The sequence below is a fragment of the Macadamia integrifolia genome, chromosome 14 (genome assembly GCF_013358625.1).
Source record: "Macadamia integrifolia cultivar HAES 741 chromosome 14, SCU_Mint_v3, whole genome shotgun sequence".
NCBI lineage: Eukaryota > Viridiplantae > Streptophyta > Magnoliopsida > Proteales > Proteaceae > Macadamia > Macadamia integrifolia.
The window spans coordinates 22,963,221-22,981,612 of record NC_056570.1 but is presented as its reverse complement, the minus strand read 5'-3'; positions in this window follow the sequence as shown (position 1 = coordinate 22,981,612).

The window sequence follows — 18,392 nt, the reverse complement described above, 5'->3', positions numbered from 1 at the left end:
TTGCCAACAATGACAACATTCGATCCAATTGCCCAACAGGTGTCTCATCATAGAGTAAATGGAGCATACAATCTAACGAGATAGTACAAATGTCGGAGTGCTATATCAAGCTTCCATCTAACCAACATAACACATCACTCACAAATAATCTAGGGCACCCTAAGCAATCAAATTACACCAAATCTAGCACTCTCGATCCCTCAGAATGAGCAGTGCTAACCTTAAAACATGCAACATGCTCATAACTATGTTGAAACACAAATATGACAAGTCGCCTGGAAAATGAGCCACAAAACAAGAGTGTAATTTCGAATAGTTTTCCTTAAGCCCACATGTCAATCTGACTATTCCCAACCACTTTCCCAATCGTTACCTGCTTTACCGCATCATCCATGATCCTAAGGAGCACGTAAAAGTAGTGTTATTGGCCATCCTCTTCATGATATGGTCGCAGGTAGAGGGTATCTATAGGTTCAACTTAGTTTGATCCAAGTGGCTCATATAGTGGTGAAAAAGGGATCCATTCAGTCACTCTCACATACGGTTATAACAAAGCACACATAGTATGAAATGCATGCTATGGTGCAACTCCCACTAAGGTGGGCATGTCACTTATAAAATAAAAAGAACACCATACTTGTAGAGCCCTACTCTTCAAACCCGATTTATTGACCGGTCAATTCGATTTGGTCTTGCAGGGTCCGAACCGGGATAGGTTGATGCCGGTGCCTTATGGTACATAACAGCAAGGGTGACATCAAATGCGGGGTGGCCAGATAAGATTGGGTCGGTACCTGTAGTAATTCACATGCCAAAGCCATGCCCTTGCACGTATCACAAGGCCATGTACGAATAGGGAACGTATGTTATCATATTTGAATGATAAGATCTTAGTCAACATCATGTGGTGAGAGTAAGATACATGTTGACTTCATTTTTCTCCAAAATACAGCAAGGTTGGCTTGTTTGGCCAACTAGTGGGTGTCACTGGTAGGTGCGAGACCCACCAATATGACTCACCTGTTGGGGTAATGTGAACACCAACGGGCCCAGCTTGGGTGAGCAAGTGTATTTTGGAATCCTCTTTGAAATGAGGTCTTGTATGCCGATGATGTAGTCTACTTCGCCCGTAAACGTAAATTAATGTGTTTTGATCCATAAATGGGAAAAACCAAACAAGCCTTACAAGATATTTATGAACCAAAGTATAAATAGCACTTAAACCCCTTCTCTCTCTCCTATTTATGATTTCAGTGAAGTTTGGTGAGGGGGAGTAAAGAAGAGGGAGAAAAGAGGAAGAAGGAGAGAATGAAGGGGGGGAAGAGGCTTCCCCCTTGGATTCCGGAGCCACATCTTACCTTTCTGTCGTCGGAATAGCGTCCGGTGTCTTGAGATCTACATATTGAGGTAAGAAACACCATAAACCCTTAAGATATGATGAAACCCTTTTTGTGTATGGTTGAATCTAGAAGATAATTGAGCCCTTGTATGATTCCCTTTAAGGATTTAAGAAGGAGAATAAAGATTTGGGACTTATTGAAGTAGCATTTGAGTTTGGGAAGAGGATCCCAAAATTTGGGGTTTTTCAAGTTAAGGTATGATTAATTTCCCCAAATCTTGTTAATAGCTTAGATCCATGGAACAATCAAGTAGATAAGGCTCAAAATGTGTGGGAAATGGAGTGGAAACCACCTTATTGGGTTTCCAAGAGGTGGAATGAAGAAAGGAAGAAAAATAGCAAAACCCATGGAATACCGGTAGGTAGGACCGGTGGGTGCACACCTACCAGTGTGACCCACCTGTCTCCTCTGTGTCTACTAATAGGTAGGACCGGTGGGTGCCACACCTACCAATATGACCCGCTGGTCTGGACAGTCTGCATAGGTGGGTTCTCCTACCCACCTGTATGACCCACCTGTAGCCCAAATGAGCTCCAATGGAACTCAAACTCATCGACAACCTTCTTCACGCTATTATATGCGTCGTGACCATATCCTACATCAATCATAGTCCCAAATTGGACGTATTTGTAAACTTCTTATCTGTTTTAGGTTTTGAGAAACTCATCTTCTCACTCCGGATCATACCCGTACCACGAGTGCTGATTCTTCTAAAAAAAAAGGTAAGTGGGGAGAGGACTCTGAACTTATTTTAGGAGTGTTATTGGCATCCTATGTATTCATAGACTATATTGACATTCCGATTGTCATTCTCATGCATAGTCTTGATATATGAATGATGCATTTAGAACTGAACATGTTGTACCTTAAATTCTATATGTTGTGGTATGGTGATGATTTGCCAAATATGTATGAGATTTTTAGATTAGATGCCGTAGTCGACTTGAAAAAAAATGCATTCGTACACCGTGGAATGGGACATGGAGTACTATGCAGTTGTACTATCTCATGTAGGAGCATGTGGTTAGGATATCATATTTCCTCATGCTACGACCCTTCCCTACAAAGGTTTACGTATTGGGTTATCACTTGGGGGAAGCATCGGTCACGGACCACCGTGGTGGTTAGAAGTATGCCTGGCTAATCATTAGGACAGTTGAAAACCTTGATGATATATTCAGAGGGTCAATCGTACTGCTTTTAGTTTCTGTTGTGGTTCGGCCACGATTTACTTTTCTGAGGTTTCATAGTGGGTTTTCGAGTTTTCACAGTGGGCCTTCTCCGACAACCCTATGGGCTTATCACGGGATGGAGAACGCATCTCAAACTTGGGACAACACACTGTGGTTGTGAGTAGCACGTTACCTATGACCTAGTAATGATTGTTTAGGTGGAATAGGATTAAAATGAATCTCATACATATAGTATCATTTGAAAAGCATTTGCTTGTGTGTGTCTTTCTTTTCATTTACTGAGCTAGTGAGCTCACCCCTCGTGTACACACCTTTTTAGATGATTTTACAGCATACTCTGTAGAGGAACCCATGTTGGGTCCCACTGGCGAAACCCCAGTGGGGGGTTGGTGGGTCCCTGAAGAATTCAAACACAATGACGGCTGCCCGTGTGAGGGTTGTGTTGTAAGGCAGCAGTGACAGATTTTGTTTACTATACTCTTTTTTATTCTTTTAGTATATTTCCCATTTGTGCTCTTGATAGTTAAATTGCTATTTCTTGTGTAAATATTATGCCTACAGGCCCACATGTAAATATTTTAGGTATAACAATTTGAGTATCAAGAGTATATGGGAAGACTTCCACTGAACTAGAATATTATATTTCATGATTACTTGTGGCTTGTTGTGCTGTGGTTACTGTATCAGATGATCCTAGTGATTTTGGATTACCTAGAGGGAACCCGATCACTAGTCCGATTCTATGTGAACGGGGCATGACAACGGTGGTATCAGAGCAACGATGCTATAATGACACACAGCTTGCAAGGCTAAGTTCTTCGAAACCCAAAAAAAAAATAGACAAGGGGTTGGAAAAAACATAAAAGACTTCATATAAAATCCAAAAGTACATAAAACTTAAAAATTTTTCCATGGTGTATTCATAAGTTGGGGATACTAAAAAGGTTTCACACAAGAACAAGATTACCTAATTATAGAAAAGTTTCCCACACACCAAAGAGAATTCACAATATAACAACTTCAAACAAGAGAAGAATAAGTAGAAAAGAAGGGAAGAAGATAGAGTTTCAGAACCACATTTCCAAGAGAAAAGGAAAAGAAGACAAAAAATCCCAAATTACATTCCACAATGAAGAAAAAAAAATCAATAATCCCATCAATCCTCATCGTCATCATCATCAGTGTCGATGACCTCCTCCCCCAGCTGAGATCTTGAGTTGATACCCAAGCATTGATCATAATAGTCAAACTAGTGGTGCACTAAATCCATATCTTCCTGAAGGTATCTTAGGCTCCTCGCCATGTCACTGGAAGATAAGTCCAAGTTAGTTAGTGTCCAAGTCATCTGTGTCCATGACTATGCTGGCTTAAGTCTCCTTCATGGTTGCCTTTCCTGTCAGGAGTTTCTCCTGGTCTTCCAGTAGTGCCTTCAAACCAGTCATCAAACCCTGGAAATCAAAGGCTCCACCTGGAGATGGTGGAACAACTTTGATGGGGACCTCATCCTCCATCTCTACATCCACATCCGCATCCTCCTCCTCGGGGACATAATCCTTATCATCACCCTCCTCCTGGGCTGCCTCCCCCATCACAGGCTCCATTAGATGAAACAACTTCATCTTATATAAGATGCCCCGACCAAATCTGTCCAAGGGGGCACTACCCACTTCACCCTCAAGAGCTACTTAGAAGTGCTCAAATATCTTGGTGAGTGACCAAGCATATGGATAGTTACCATCGGCAGGATGGGCTGCATGGTACTCCATGGTCTTCATGATCACACACGAAAAGCACATGTGTGGAGGAATTTTTAAAGCAGTGTAAAGGTAGTATGCCACATATGCAGCCATGAAGTTCACCTGGTTCTAGTGCTCGGCCTTGGGAAGCAGGTTAAATTGCACCAAGCAGCTGAAGACTCAAACCTCAGCTAGGAAAGATGTTCGGACTTAGGATGGACAGCGCTACCACAAATGGTCTGGTAGATGTGCTTCTAGAGGGTCTTACTCATGTGGGGACCCAAGGCCTTACCCCTAGCAGGGTAGTAGTACCAGGTACCCTCCAAGGAGATACCCACGATCCCTACCAACAAATCTATCGACAGCCTAATGTCTCGACCTTTCACCCTACTGGTGAGAGTATACATCCTGTTATCATAGGCCACCTTTAGGTTACAGTAAAATAGCCGGATGAGATTGGGGTAGCATTGACGGTCGACGGATAACATAGCCTTTCAACCAAGGGCTGTGAACCTCTTAAGTAACTGAACCCGAGTGAAGTCCTCTGTCACTACTGACATATCCATCAAAATAGGTCTCTTGGAGAAGGTATCACAAGAGAGTGCAGCCTGAAGACTGCAAAAGACATCCTCGTTGTTATCCTCTAGGTCCCCAGAACGATCTCTGGCAGATAGGGCTCAAGAGGCAGAAGAACTGGAGGCAACACCTTTCTTCTTCCTACTAGAAGTATGTTCACTCCTAGATGAAGAGGCAGCTCCCTTGCCTTTGCGGGAAGACATCCTGAAAATTGAAAAGAAAGATGTAACAAAACCCGATAAGGTACCAAGAGGAAATTGTAAAACAAAGGGTGAAAGTAAGGAAACAAGATAATATGTCCTCAAGGAAAGGGGACACGCCCCACACTAAGCACATTGAATGGGCAATGTAGGTGGAATGGCAAACGAAGGAGAAGAACCGTACAAATACAATGCCATTGTTGAAATGAAACTACATGTAAATGGTAATTGGCAAGAACCGTATGTGTATAAATGAACATTATAGAGAATTCAATGCTTGATGCAATACACTAATAAAGACAAGAGATGGAAGTACTTATTTAAGGTGTAGAAGTGTGAAACTGCTAAAGATAGCAATAATTCAGAGCATTTGCAGATTTTCCAAAAGGAGAAAAATTCACAGAGAGAATCATAAACCTAGTATATCTAGAGCATTGAAGAAATTGTTGGCAATAACATATGAGGAAAGGTTCAATTTCATGGAAATGTGAGTAATTTGGCATATTGAGGTCAAAGTAAGTGAAAGCCCCAAATCTTCCCAAGAACACTAACCTAGAAATGGGGAAACTTCATGCCAAAGTGAGAAAAAAAAAAGGATGCTTATGTACAATGTAGCATTCCTACCACTAATATGCAACCAAATGTGAGTGGGTCGACCCATTTAATCAAACATTTTGCAAGAAATGAGAGAGGAAATGAGCAGAACCCTAAAACAACAAAATTTTGGGAAAATAAGGTTAACAGTCCATAGAAATGACATATATGAATGATTAATGGTGAGATTCATGAAGTAAGCATCATATCCACATACTACATTTGATTTTGGTTGGAAGAAATCAAAAGAAAACGAATTTTTGAGGTTTTTGAACAAGAACAATTGAAATCTCAAAGAAGAAAGGAGAAAAACCACTTACTTGATGTTGAGGATGTAGTTGAGGAGCTCAGAACCCAAATGGGAGGCGTGAATAGGGCTTGCAAAGGGCTCCTAGAACCTTCTCTTAGATGCCTTGGGCGATTTGGAGAAGAAAGGGAAATGAGAGAAATGAAGAGTTTTTGAAATACAGACATTTCTGCCCTTAAAACAGAACCGCGCGAAGAATCGACGGGTCACCACTGGTGGGTCCTGAAAATGGCCCACCTGTTGGTATAACCCGCTGATGTGGATTTTTGGGCTGAAAAATCCCAAATTTTAGGGAATGGTTATTCAAGCCTCGTAGAGCCTATTTTCATGTAAATTATAGGCTGATGCATAGTTAATCTTTATGCATGCTTATGTAGAATAATTTTGATGCCATATGGAAATCAATGTATGGAACGCATGCTATGTGATGGAATGCACTATGATTACATATGGGACTCATGACGTATATGGATTTTGTGCGAATAAGAAATAAATGTGACACTTAATTGTACCTAATCTTGATGCAATCCATGTACAAAACATCATGGTACGAACTAGATCCGACAGTAGTGCAAAAGGGGCCCCACATGGTTCCCGTCCTTTTGGACGACCACCTAACCCTCGGGGACTCAACCATGGGTGAGTCTTAGACAAGAAGATATAGTTGAGGACTCACCTATACCAGAAATTCTGAATCCTCTTCCTGTTGTTACTCCCAATGATGTTGCAGCTCTTATCCAATAGTCACAATAAGCATTCCAACAACAATAGACCTTCATGAATATTGAGCAACAACAGTTGCACCCTATGCATATGGGTCAGCATCCTCATGGGGTACCTTTCCCACAAGATCCTCCTATTGTACCCGGTGTTGGAGTTTAGTCGGGGGGTGTTTCTCCTCAGGTATCACATGTTAAGACACAAGGGAGTGCATTACCTATTAAGACACAAGGGAGTGCATTACCTGCAGTACCACCACAGGACCAACCAGAAGGTACTCCACCTGGGGTTACTCCACGGTTCCCTCCTCATGGCACTCCTCCATATATGATGCCACCCTTGTACCAGTATTACCCGGCTTATCCTCCGTATTATCCACTAGCAACCACTACTGCAAAGGTGGTGGAGTCATTTAAGAGACACTTACCACCTATCTTCACCAAGGTGGGGAGTGACCCTTTAGAGCCGACTCGATGGATCCAAGAAATGGAGAAGATATTTGAGGTGGCAGAATGTACAGAACCTCAAAAGCTCATTTGTGTTGGTTACAACTAAGGAATGAAGTTGATTCATGGTGGAAGGCTTCTAAGCCTATTTTAGTGGCAACCCATCCAGAACCAATATGGGAACAGTTCAAGGAATTGTTCTTATTAAATTATTACCCCACCAGCTTTAGAGATTGAAAAGAGACTTAGTTCTCAGCTTTGACTCAGGGAAACAAGTCTATCCTTGAGTACTAGCAGCAATTTGAGGAGTTTTTTTACTTTGCCGCTCCAAACATGAAGACAGTGGAGGAAAAGGAAAAGAATTTTTTGAAAGGGCTAAAAGTATCTATTAGCACAATTTTGGGGGGCCATGGACTTGACTGATTTTGCTCAGATTGTCCAAAAGGCCAAAACTATAGAAGACAAACAAAAGGGAGAGTCCACTACCACACCCGGACTTTAGAAGAGATCAAACCCCTATACAGATTCAGGCAGCCCGAACAAGTGTTTCCATGGGTCAAATAATTATGGTCCATCATATCAGCAGCCCTATAGGTCATTGGGTTACATGCCCCGGTTAGCTAGAAGACCGAGTACTACTTATTTTTGCCCGAATACTAGCACAGTCCCTACGGCCCCGTAGCCACCTCATCCTACTACTGCATAGGGTCAAGTGCAGAGGGCACCAGTACCAGTGCTAGCTTCTAAGAATAGGTGCTACGTTTGCCATTCACTCAGGCATTTTACAAAAGATTACCCGTACTAACCAGCTATGGTACAAAATCAGCCTCCTGTTCCCAGGCCCGCCTTGACTCAAGGTGGCCCACCACAAGAAAGAATGTATGCATTATCAGCTGAAGAGGTTGAGGCAAGCCCCAATGTCATAGCAGGTTATGATACCTTACTTTCTAAACCCGGTCTAATTACTAGTATTGACTTGGTTTGATTATATAGGGGCTGAACCGGAGAGAACCAACACAAGTACTATATGGAATATGGTAGCAAGGGTGACCTTGAACTCAGGTTAGCCTAACATGATCGAGCGGGTACCAAGTGTAATACGTACACCCAAGACTTGCACTTACACGCACCATGAGGCCATATACAAAAAGTAAAGGTATGTACTAATATTTGTGGGTGCCAACGTAATTTAATATTATGTGGGAGTTTATTCCCATTGAAGCCCACCTGAGATATACCCACTTGAGATATAGCCCACCTAAGATATACCCACTTGAGATTTAGCCCACCTGAGATTTAGCTAACCTGAGATATACTCACCTGAGATATAGCCCACCTGAGGTAGCCCACCTAAGATTTAGCCCACTTGAGATAGCCCACCTAAGATTTAGCCCACCTGAGAATTAGAAGATATTTTGGGGGGCCCAGGTATAAAAGAGGAGACATTAATTGTCTTTTCCCTCATTAATGTTAGTTGGTCGGTGGGAGAGTAAAGAAGAGAGAGAAAGAAGAAGAAAGGAAAAGAGGAAGAAGAAGGGAAAATCAACCGTAGAGCTTCACCGAAGCTGGGTCTTGGTATTTTGAGCCCAGATTAATGATTAGCTCATTGAGATCTTAGATTTGAGGTAGGTATTGTACACATTCCAAATATTCTTAGGAAAACCCCTTTCTTAAACCCTCTTGTTGATTTTTTGGAAAGAACCCACTTGGATCTTACTAATCCTACTTGGATAATCAGATCTAAGGTCTAATGGAAGGTGTGTATAATGATTTTGAAGGATTTGAAAGGAGTGTTAGTGAAGATCTAGAGTATTTGGAGGTTCTTGAGCAAAAGAAGTGGAATTTGAGGTTTTATTGGTGTTCTTGAGAAAGAGGTAAGAATCTTCCTTTCTTTTTATTTGATCTTAGATCTAGGTTGAGAGTATATGATTGGACCTTAGATAAGTGATTTAAGTCGCCGGATCGTCCCCAAACAAGTTCCCTAAGCCGGAGAAAAGTTGGGAATAAGGTTGGAAAAAATTTCGTTTAAAAATTGGGGGTATTTTTACCCCACCTGTCTTCTGGTTTTAGCCCACCTGAGTTCCCAGAACTCAGTTTCTGGGCTCTGGTGTAATCGACGGGCTAAAACCGGTGGGCTACATAGCCCACCTGAGTTCCTAGAACTCAGTTTCTGGGCTCTGGTGTAACCGACAGGCTGAAACCGGTGGGCTATAGCTCTAGCCCACCTATCTTTCCAGAATTCCCAGAATTGGTCCAAATTTGATGGGTAACCCCCATTTATTATTCTAAACCTGATTTTAGTATTCAAACATGATGATTTTGACCCCAAAATAATGAAATGATAAACCATTATGTTTATGATAGGTTACACTTAATATACGCGTACTCGCACATCGGATCTTTTTCGTTTTGGGTACAAGCACTGTGTACATATACAAGTAAGTGGTGAGTGGACTCTGATTTAATTTCAAAATGTTATGCATCATTTAACATGTGTTAGTCTAGCCATGTCATCATATCACTTGTGTGTAGACTAGACATCACATATGCCATAACATGCATTGTATGTGCATTTACATAACATGCTATGCTTTGCTTTATGATGAACATCCTTTATGTCTTAATGTATGTGATGGATGAATTTCATTTGGACATGATGTATATGCTAGATTAGATGCCGTAGTCGACTTGGAAACGATTGTTTGGTGGCTCGTGGTATGGGATGCGGCGCTATTGTGTAATCGTACTATGCTTATGTAGAGGCATGTGGCTAGGATGTGATTTACCCTTGTGCTATGACCCTTCCCAATAGGGGTTTACATGTTGGGGGATCATTGGGAGGAATCAACGATTTGTGGTTGTCAAACTCCTATAGCGGTTAGAAGTACGCATGCTTGATCGCTAAGACAGTCGGTAACCCCGGTGGTATATTCAGGGGGTCGATCGTACTGCTTTTATTTTGAGTGGAGTCACCCATTTACTTTCTATCATTTAAATTTGCCAAGAGATAGCTTACATTTTAAATTTTGGAACCAATGGTGAGCCTTCTCCGACAACCCTTTGGGCGTATCACGGGATGGGGTTCGCGGCTTGTAGACGGGGCATACCCACACTGTGGTTGTGAGTAGTACATAACCTATGACCTAGTAATGTTGTTAGGCTAATAGGATTAAAATGAATTGCATATAGATGCATTCGTATTGTGACTATTTATGTGGTTTTCCTTGTGTGGTCTTCCTTTCCACTTACTGGGCTAGTGAGCTCATCCCATGACTAGTGGGTCCATGATGAGTTCGAGCACGATGCCAATTGCACGTGCGAGGATTGTGTTGCATGGTTGTTGTGACTCCTGTGTGATTCTTTTTTATTCTTTAGATGTACTCCCTTTTTATTACTTGATCCTTAAATTGTTATATTTTTGTGTATATATCATGCCTTCGGGCCCAAATGTAGATAACTTTTATGACTCAATTTAGGTATCAAGTATTTGGGAAACAATTACAGGTATTATTATGAACAGGTCTTCCACTGAAAATACAGGTCTTATCTTAGTGTAGTAGATGTATGTTGTATTGCAGTTACTGCATTGTTGATCCTGGCAAGTTTGTGAGTTAATCGGTGTTAACTCAGTCACCAGCTCGGCTTTATGCGAGCAAGGTGTGACAAGGGTGGCATCAAAACGAGATGCTTTGCCTGCCTACAACATACTACTTAGACCCCATAGAAACTATAATAGGTCTAGGGTGGGTGATAATAAAAGCCTTATGAAAAGTTAAAAAGCCTTAATTTAAATGTGAAAATTTGTAACCCTTGTATTCATGGCATGCATGCATTGATGGTATGAATTCTGGTTAACTAAAATTGAAATTGTCATAATTGAATGTACTTGTTAGTGAAAATTTTAACAAAATTTTGGCATCATAACGGCTTAAAATGCGAAAACCAAAAATTTTCAAACATAAAACCTGATAGACAATAAGAATATTAAGATAATAACATATGGTGGCCGTGTCGATGACCATCAAACCACAAAGTTTAATATAAGAAAACCATTAAAAATTTATAATTTCTATCAAAATCACAATTCAAACTTTAAGTACACATATGAAATAAATTACAAAATGAATGGCATTTGCTATCATTGCTTAAAGCTATACTAGTTCGATCACGTAAGTAAAGCAGGAAAGCCAACTATAAAACTCAAAATAGTTAAGACTGTCAAATAAAGCTAAAAAGTCAAGTAGAAACGACAAGTAAAAGGTCAGAAGAGGGTAATAGGCCGTCAGTCTAGAGTGCTAGTCAAAGTCGTTGCTAGAGACATCGAAAGGCTCTCTTAAGTGAACCCGAGAGTCGATGCAGAGACGCGTGTCCCAATGAGTGAATCGATCATGGAGGCACACCCCTTTCCTCTATATATGATGGACATCTACAGAGATCACCCTAGAAGAGTGGTGCATATCCCAGGTGAGTCACTGAAACCTGGACTCCATCTCTCCAAACTGTCTCCACTTCTGGAGCTCTCTACTGGTGTTCTCATCCACTCTCCTGAAAAGCTCCTGCTCCCAGGCCGCACTCTTTCCAAGCAGACCTCTAAGCTCAGCTTGACCCTCTCTCAAGGACCTCAACTCTAATAGGATATCCTGTAGGATAGGTGCCTCTCCAGTAGGTGGCAGAGCCGTGGGCTGTGTGCCAGAAGCACTGGGAATGTCTGGGCCACTAGCTCTGGCTGATCTGGAATCGCCAGCTCCATGAAAAGTTGGATCTGCTTCCCTAGTATCCAACAACATCTCCTCTAAAACCTCCTCCTCTCTGATCTCCTCACTATCAGGTACCCCCTGGAAACCCTCCTCCTGGTATAGGAAATGACCTCCGTCATCTTTGGTATGCTCATCCTCATCTATGGGCACCCCCTCCTCCTACTCTACATCCCCCTCCTCCTTCTCCTCAACTGCTTGTGGCTCTACCATCAAGGTATGTAGGTTCATCTGCCTTAAATTCCTTGCAGAGAACTTGTTCCTTGGGACCGTTCCCTCCTCCTCAAAAAGGTCAACTAGGAAATGCTCGAAGACTCGAGTAAGAGCTCTACTATAGGGTAGGATGGCATCCTCGGGATGCAAGGCATGGTGATGCATAGATCTCAGCATGAAGTAGGAGAGGCATAGTCTAGGTACATTTCCCTCAAGGGCAGATAGCAGCCAAGCAACTAGGTAGGTGGGCATGAAACCTACCTGATTCCGATGACCACTCCTAGGAGTTAGGTTGAATTGCACCAACCTAGCAAATACCCTACCCTCAGGGGAAAAATCTAACCCGGATGCAAGTCTTGCTGGTGAGCCACTGATCACCTCATAGATGTGATCCTGCATGTCCTGGCTTATTAGTGGGCCTATGCCTCTGATCCTGGGGGGACTGTAGTAGGGAATACCCTCTAAAGAGATCCCTAAAATCTTCGCCAATCGGTCTGCAATAAGGATGATCGCTACACCCTTCACCATACTGATTATGGCGAACTCCCCCTCCCCCTTCGTGGCCTCCAAGTTACAGTAGAACCTCCTCACCAAACCCTTATAGCATGGCCAGTCAATGTTGAGGATACACTCCCAACCAAGGGCAGAAAACTTCTCCAAGAGGTGAATGCGAGAAAAGTGCTTCAAAATCACCTGTTTTTCCAACATCATAGGTAGTGAGCAGAAAGTACTCCACAATGATGCAACTCTCGCACTGTGGAAGACCATCTCATCATAGTTGGATGAGTCCTCCCATTCCCTAGATGGAGATGGGGCTAAAGAATTAGACCCCACCTCTCTCTTCTTAGCCTTGGAAGTTTTTCTCTTCCTTGATGGCTTTACGAATTCTTTGCCTCCTCTGGGTGGCATCCTGAAAATGCAAAGAAGAGAGATAAGCACATGATGTAAAATAAGAAGTCAAAGTATAAGCAGTATCAAGTCAAGACAGATAGTAGAAATGGAATTAAAGAGATGAATATAATAAGCTATAATAGCATATGACAGAAAATTTTTAGGAAATGTGATATAAGCTGGTATTTTACAAATCATCAAACCCAAATACCTAAACCGGCTAAATGAAAATACATGGATAAGAAGGATTAAAGTGATGAAAATCACTAAGTAAACACAGGAGATGCAAAGTGATGAATGAGATAATGCATGTGTTGACTGAGGTATACAGTGACCCAAATGAGATGTGGTCTTAATGCATGAACAGTCCAAGAATGTATACAATGAATAAATCCTTTCAAGAGAACACGAGATACCGTACTAGATTAAGCAAGAGCATATCCCTATTTGGGTTTGGAATAAGAAATTGAAGGATTCCAAACAAGTATACTGATCAAGTAGAGAATTTCAAATTTGGGAATCTCGCCAAATGGAGGGTTTACATTTCAAAGGAAACAACTAATTATGATTCTAATATGCTTGAAGATTTATGATTCAAATGTAAACAAGGAATTCAAGATTTGGCTAGATATAAATTTTCCTAATGTTGTTGCCCTCTCTGTTTGGGCAAGCTATATAAGGATTTTAGGACTATCATGCTATCCAAATTTGGGGCAAATTGCAAAGGAACGGTTAGTGAACACAAGAGAAGCTTAATACTGCAATGGAAACAAGGAAATTCATAAGGTGGATGCTAGAATGACATAGATAAGAGAAATGCATAGTAAAATCCCCAAATTCGTTGTTTAGGGCATAAAAGGGGGAAAATTTCTCCAATGTTTCCATTTCATGGATCAAACTACTTGGAAACGTAAACCTAAGCTCTACATTAGCATATGAATAGTTTTCCATGGAGAAAATGAAAGGAAAAACCAAAGCCCCAACAACATTAGCGATTCTTCCATTCAAAAGAGAGAAAACCCAGAAATTTTGGCAAATAAAGGGTTTATGATCTTACCTTGAAGATGGAGTAATAGAGAAGGCAAACTTGAACAGATTATTGCGTCGATTCGGTGAGTCGAGTCGTAAGAAATCGTCCAAGGATCGCCCAAAATCGCCTGAGTTCGAATGAAAGGGAAAGGAGAGGAAATGGGTGGAAAACTGGATTTAAAACCCCTTTAAATCGCAGCCTCAGGTAACTCTGGTGGGCTAAAATCGGTGAGGTTCAGCCAGCCAAGCTCATCAGTCCTTAGCTTGTTGGTTTTGGCAGTAAGGGCCCGATTCCATCGGTGGGTCCTACATAGCATACATTGGTGGATTTAAGGTCATTTTTGAAAAACTATGAGTTTGTAGGGGAGATTTGAGCCGACACGTATAATGAAATACAAATTTGGAGTTTGAATTATTGTGTGCACGTTTCTTCGATTGTTTCAAGATGAAAGTGCACAAAGTTGCTAGCTAAGCTTCGAACAATGGTGCAATGAGTTGTAATACTAACATATATGAAATTTTTATGCAAATCAGGTACACTAGCGATGGTACACACCAAATCCGAGGGTGTCTCTCGGGGTGCACCTCGAGGTACTAGTTTCGTTGGTAGGCCACTAGCTAATAGGAGGCCTCAACCTACAGGGCAAGCATCTACCCCACAACTTCAAGAGACAGTTGATCAGAATATGGCTTATAAGGATCCACCCATGGCTACACTTCCTGATCCTCCACCAGTACTTACCCTTGGTGATGTTGAGAACTTGATTCAACAATCAAATCAGAATCTCCATCAGAAGATTCTCCAGTAATAGCAAGCATTTATGACTGCTATGCAACAACAGTGGTATGCTGCACTACCAGGTCATCCCCCTTGGGTAGATATTCCACAAGGTCCAACTGGAGGACCTGGCGTTAGGGCACAGGTTGGAGGTACACCACCTAGAATCACCCCTCATAATCAAGTTGGAGGTACACTATCCATACTACCTCAGGGTACACCTCCATATATGATGCCACCTCCTTACCCCTACCATCCGGTATATGCACCATATTTTCAGTCAATAGGCTATACCACAAGAGTGGTGGAGTCATTCAAAAGGAACCTACCACCGACATTCACTAAGGTGGGAAGTGATCCTTTGGAACCGGATTGATGGATTCAAGAGATTGAGAAGATATTTGAAGTGATTGAGTGCACCGATGCTCAAAAGATTATTTGTGCGGGGTTACAGTTTAAGAATAAGGCCAACTTCTGGTGGCAAGGCTCAAAAGCCATATTGTTTGCTATACACCCGGAACCCACGTGGGAATAATTCAAGGAGTTGTTCTTAGAAAATTACTACCCTCAGAGTTTTAGAGACCACAAGGAAGTGGAGTTCTCTGCCTTGAGTCAAGGAAGCAAGTTTATCCTTGATTATTAGCAGCAGTTTGAAGCCTTGTTCTACTTTGCATCCCCTCACATGATATCGGCTGAAGAAAAGGGCAAGAAGTTTCTAAAAGGATTGAAGGTATCCATTGGCACGATACTTGAGGCATTAGATCTCAACGATTATGCCTTGATTGTATAGAAGGCCAAAACCATTGAAGACAAGTTGAAGAGTGGATCATCCATTACACCTGGTCTGTGGAAGAGAGTGAACCCTTATGTAGATTCGGGTGGCCCGAGTAAGAATTTTCGCGGATCATATGGGTTTGGTCCTTCATACAGGCAGCCCTACAGGCCATTGGGTTATCCTCCTCGACTTGTTAGTGGGTCGGGTACTACATCTTCTCGCCCGAATACCAGTACGATACCCACAGTTACTAGGCCACCTCACCCTCCACTTGCTACAGGTCAGGCTCAGAGAGCTCCTGCTCTGGTTCAAGCTTTGCAGAATCATTGTTTTTATTGCCATTCATATGGGCATTTTGCTAAACATTGCCGAGCCTGACAAGCCTTACTAGCCAATCAGCTTTCTGGGTACAGACCTGCTTTGACTTAAAGGAGTCAACCACATGGAAGGATGTATGCTTTGTCAGCTGAGGAAGCTGAAGCTAGCACGGATGTGGTGGCAGGTACGATTTAATTGAGAATTTCCTTCTGGTAAATATTGATGACATGCTATACTTATGTGCACTGTTGTATTAGGTGTCCTACCTATATCAGGTATACCGGCATATGTCTTGTTTGATTCAGGGGCTTCACATTCGTTTACATCAAAGAAACTTGACATAGCACCTAAGATATTAGAGCATAAGATGATAATTAGTACACCTACAGGTAAAATTTTACAGTTAAAGGAAGTATATGGGCCATGCATCATTGAGATCAGTGGAAAGCAATTAGATGCCCAACTCATCAAGTTCAATATCCAGAACTTCAATGTTATACTAGGCATGGATTGGTTATCAACACATCAAGCAAGCGTGCTGTGTGCTGAGAAACAGATCAAGGTGATCGATGACGAAGGGAAGGAATTGATATACCAAGCAGATATAATGAAGCAGGCTAAAAAGGTCCCCATCTCCGCTTTGCAAGCAGTGTAATTGTTGAAAAATGGGTGTCAGGGGTACCTAGCATCGATGATTGATTTAGATGCGAAGGTCACAACTCTAGAGGAAGTAGAGGTAGTTAAGGAGTTCCCAGACGTCTTTCTAGATGATCTAATTTAGCTACCACCTGACAGGGAGCTGGAATTTGCTATAGATTTGATCCCTAGAGCTGCCCCGATGTCCAAGGCTCCGTACAGAATGGCACCAGTGGAAATAAAAGAATTGCAAGCACAGTTACAAGATCTGTTGGAGAATGGATTCATACGCTCAAGTGTATCACCTTGGGGTGCTCCAGTATTATTTGTTAAGAAGAGATGGAAGCTTGCGTATTTGCATTGATTATCCGGAGTTGAACAAGTTAACTATCAAGAATCGGTATCCATTGCCACGCATTGATGATCTGTTTGATCAACTACAAGGTGCTAAGGTATTTTCAAAGATTGACCTCAGATCCGGGTATTATCAACTCAAGATAAAGAATAGTGATATACCAAAGACAGCCTTTAGAACTTGGTATGGTCATTATGAGTTCTTAGTGTTGTCTTTCGGGTTGACTAATACACCAGTAGCTTTCATGGATTTGATGAACCGAGTGTGTCACAATGTTCTTGACAAGTGGGTCAGTGTTTTCATTGATGATATCTTGATCTACTCGAATTCAGAAGAAGACCATTTAAAACACTTGATGATGGCACTACAGAGACTGAGAGAGCAACAGTTATATGTGAAATTCATTAAGTGTGAATTTTGGCTCAAACAAGTTGGATTCTTAAGACATGTGGTGTTTGAAAATGGAATCGAAGTGGATCCGGATAAGGTGAAAGCCGTAGTAGACTGGGAAGTACCCAAGAGTGTAACAGAAATTAAAAGTTTCTTAGATTTGGTAGGTCACTATAGAAGTTTCATCGAGAACTTTTCTCAGATTTCAGCACCAATGACCAAGCTGACTAGGAAGGGTATAAAGTTTAATTAGTCAAAGAAGTGTGAAGAAAGTTTTCAAGAGCTGAAGAAGCGGCTAGTGTCAGTACCAGTGTTGACTATTCCTAAAGGCACAGATGGAATGACAGTGTATACCGATGCTTCCAAAGTCTGATTCGGCTGTGTACTTATGCAACACGGTAAGGTGGTAGCATATGCATCCAGATAGTTGAATGACTATGAAAAGAACTACCCTACCCATGACTTGGAGCTAGCAGCGAACATTTTTGCCTTAAAGATTTGGCGTCACTACTTGTATGGTGAAAAGTGCGAAATACACAGTGACCACAAAAGTCTTAAGTACTTTTTCACCCAAAAAGACTTGAATATGAGACAAAGGAGATGGCTTGAGCTTATGAAAGATTATGGTTGTGATATTCAGTAATACCCAGGGAAGGCCAATGTAGTGGCAGATGCTTTAAGTTGGAAAGCTCAAACTGTGTCACTTTCCTATCTAAATGTCAGTCTAGAGCTCGTACAGGAGGCGATGTTAATGGATGAAGTCCTCTTGTATGAGGGAGCCACCTCAGAATTAGAGCACCAGGTAGATGATGTTCAATAGTTGACTATGTCTATGGCGGCTTTACAGGTACACTCATCCATCAGGGAAGAAATCATAATGAAATAGCCTTTAGATCCTGAGTTGCAGTGGATCAGAGAGAAGATTCAAGAGCAAACAATGAATGACCCTAGCTTTACATTAGCTAGTGATGGGGCACTGTTGTTTCGGGACAGATTGTGTGTACCCTGTGACAAAGTAATACAAGACAAAATAGTAAAGGAAGCATATAGTTTTGAGTACTCTCTTCACCCTGGAAGTACC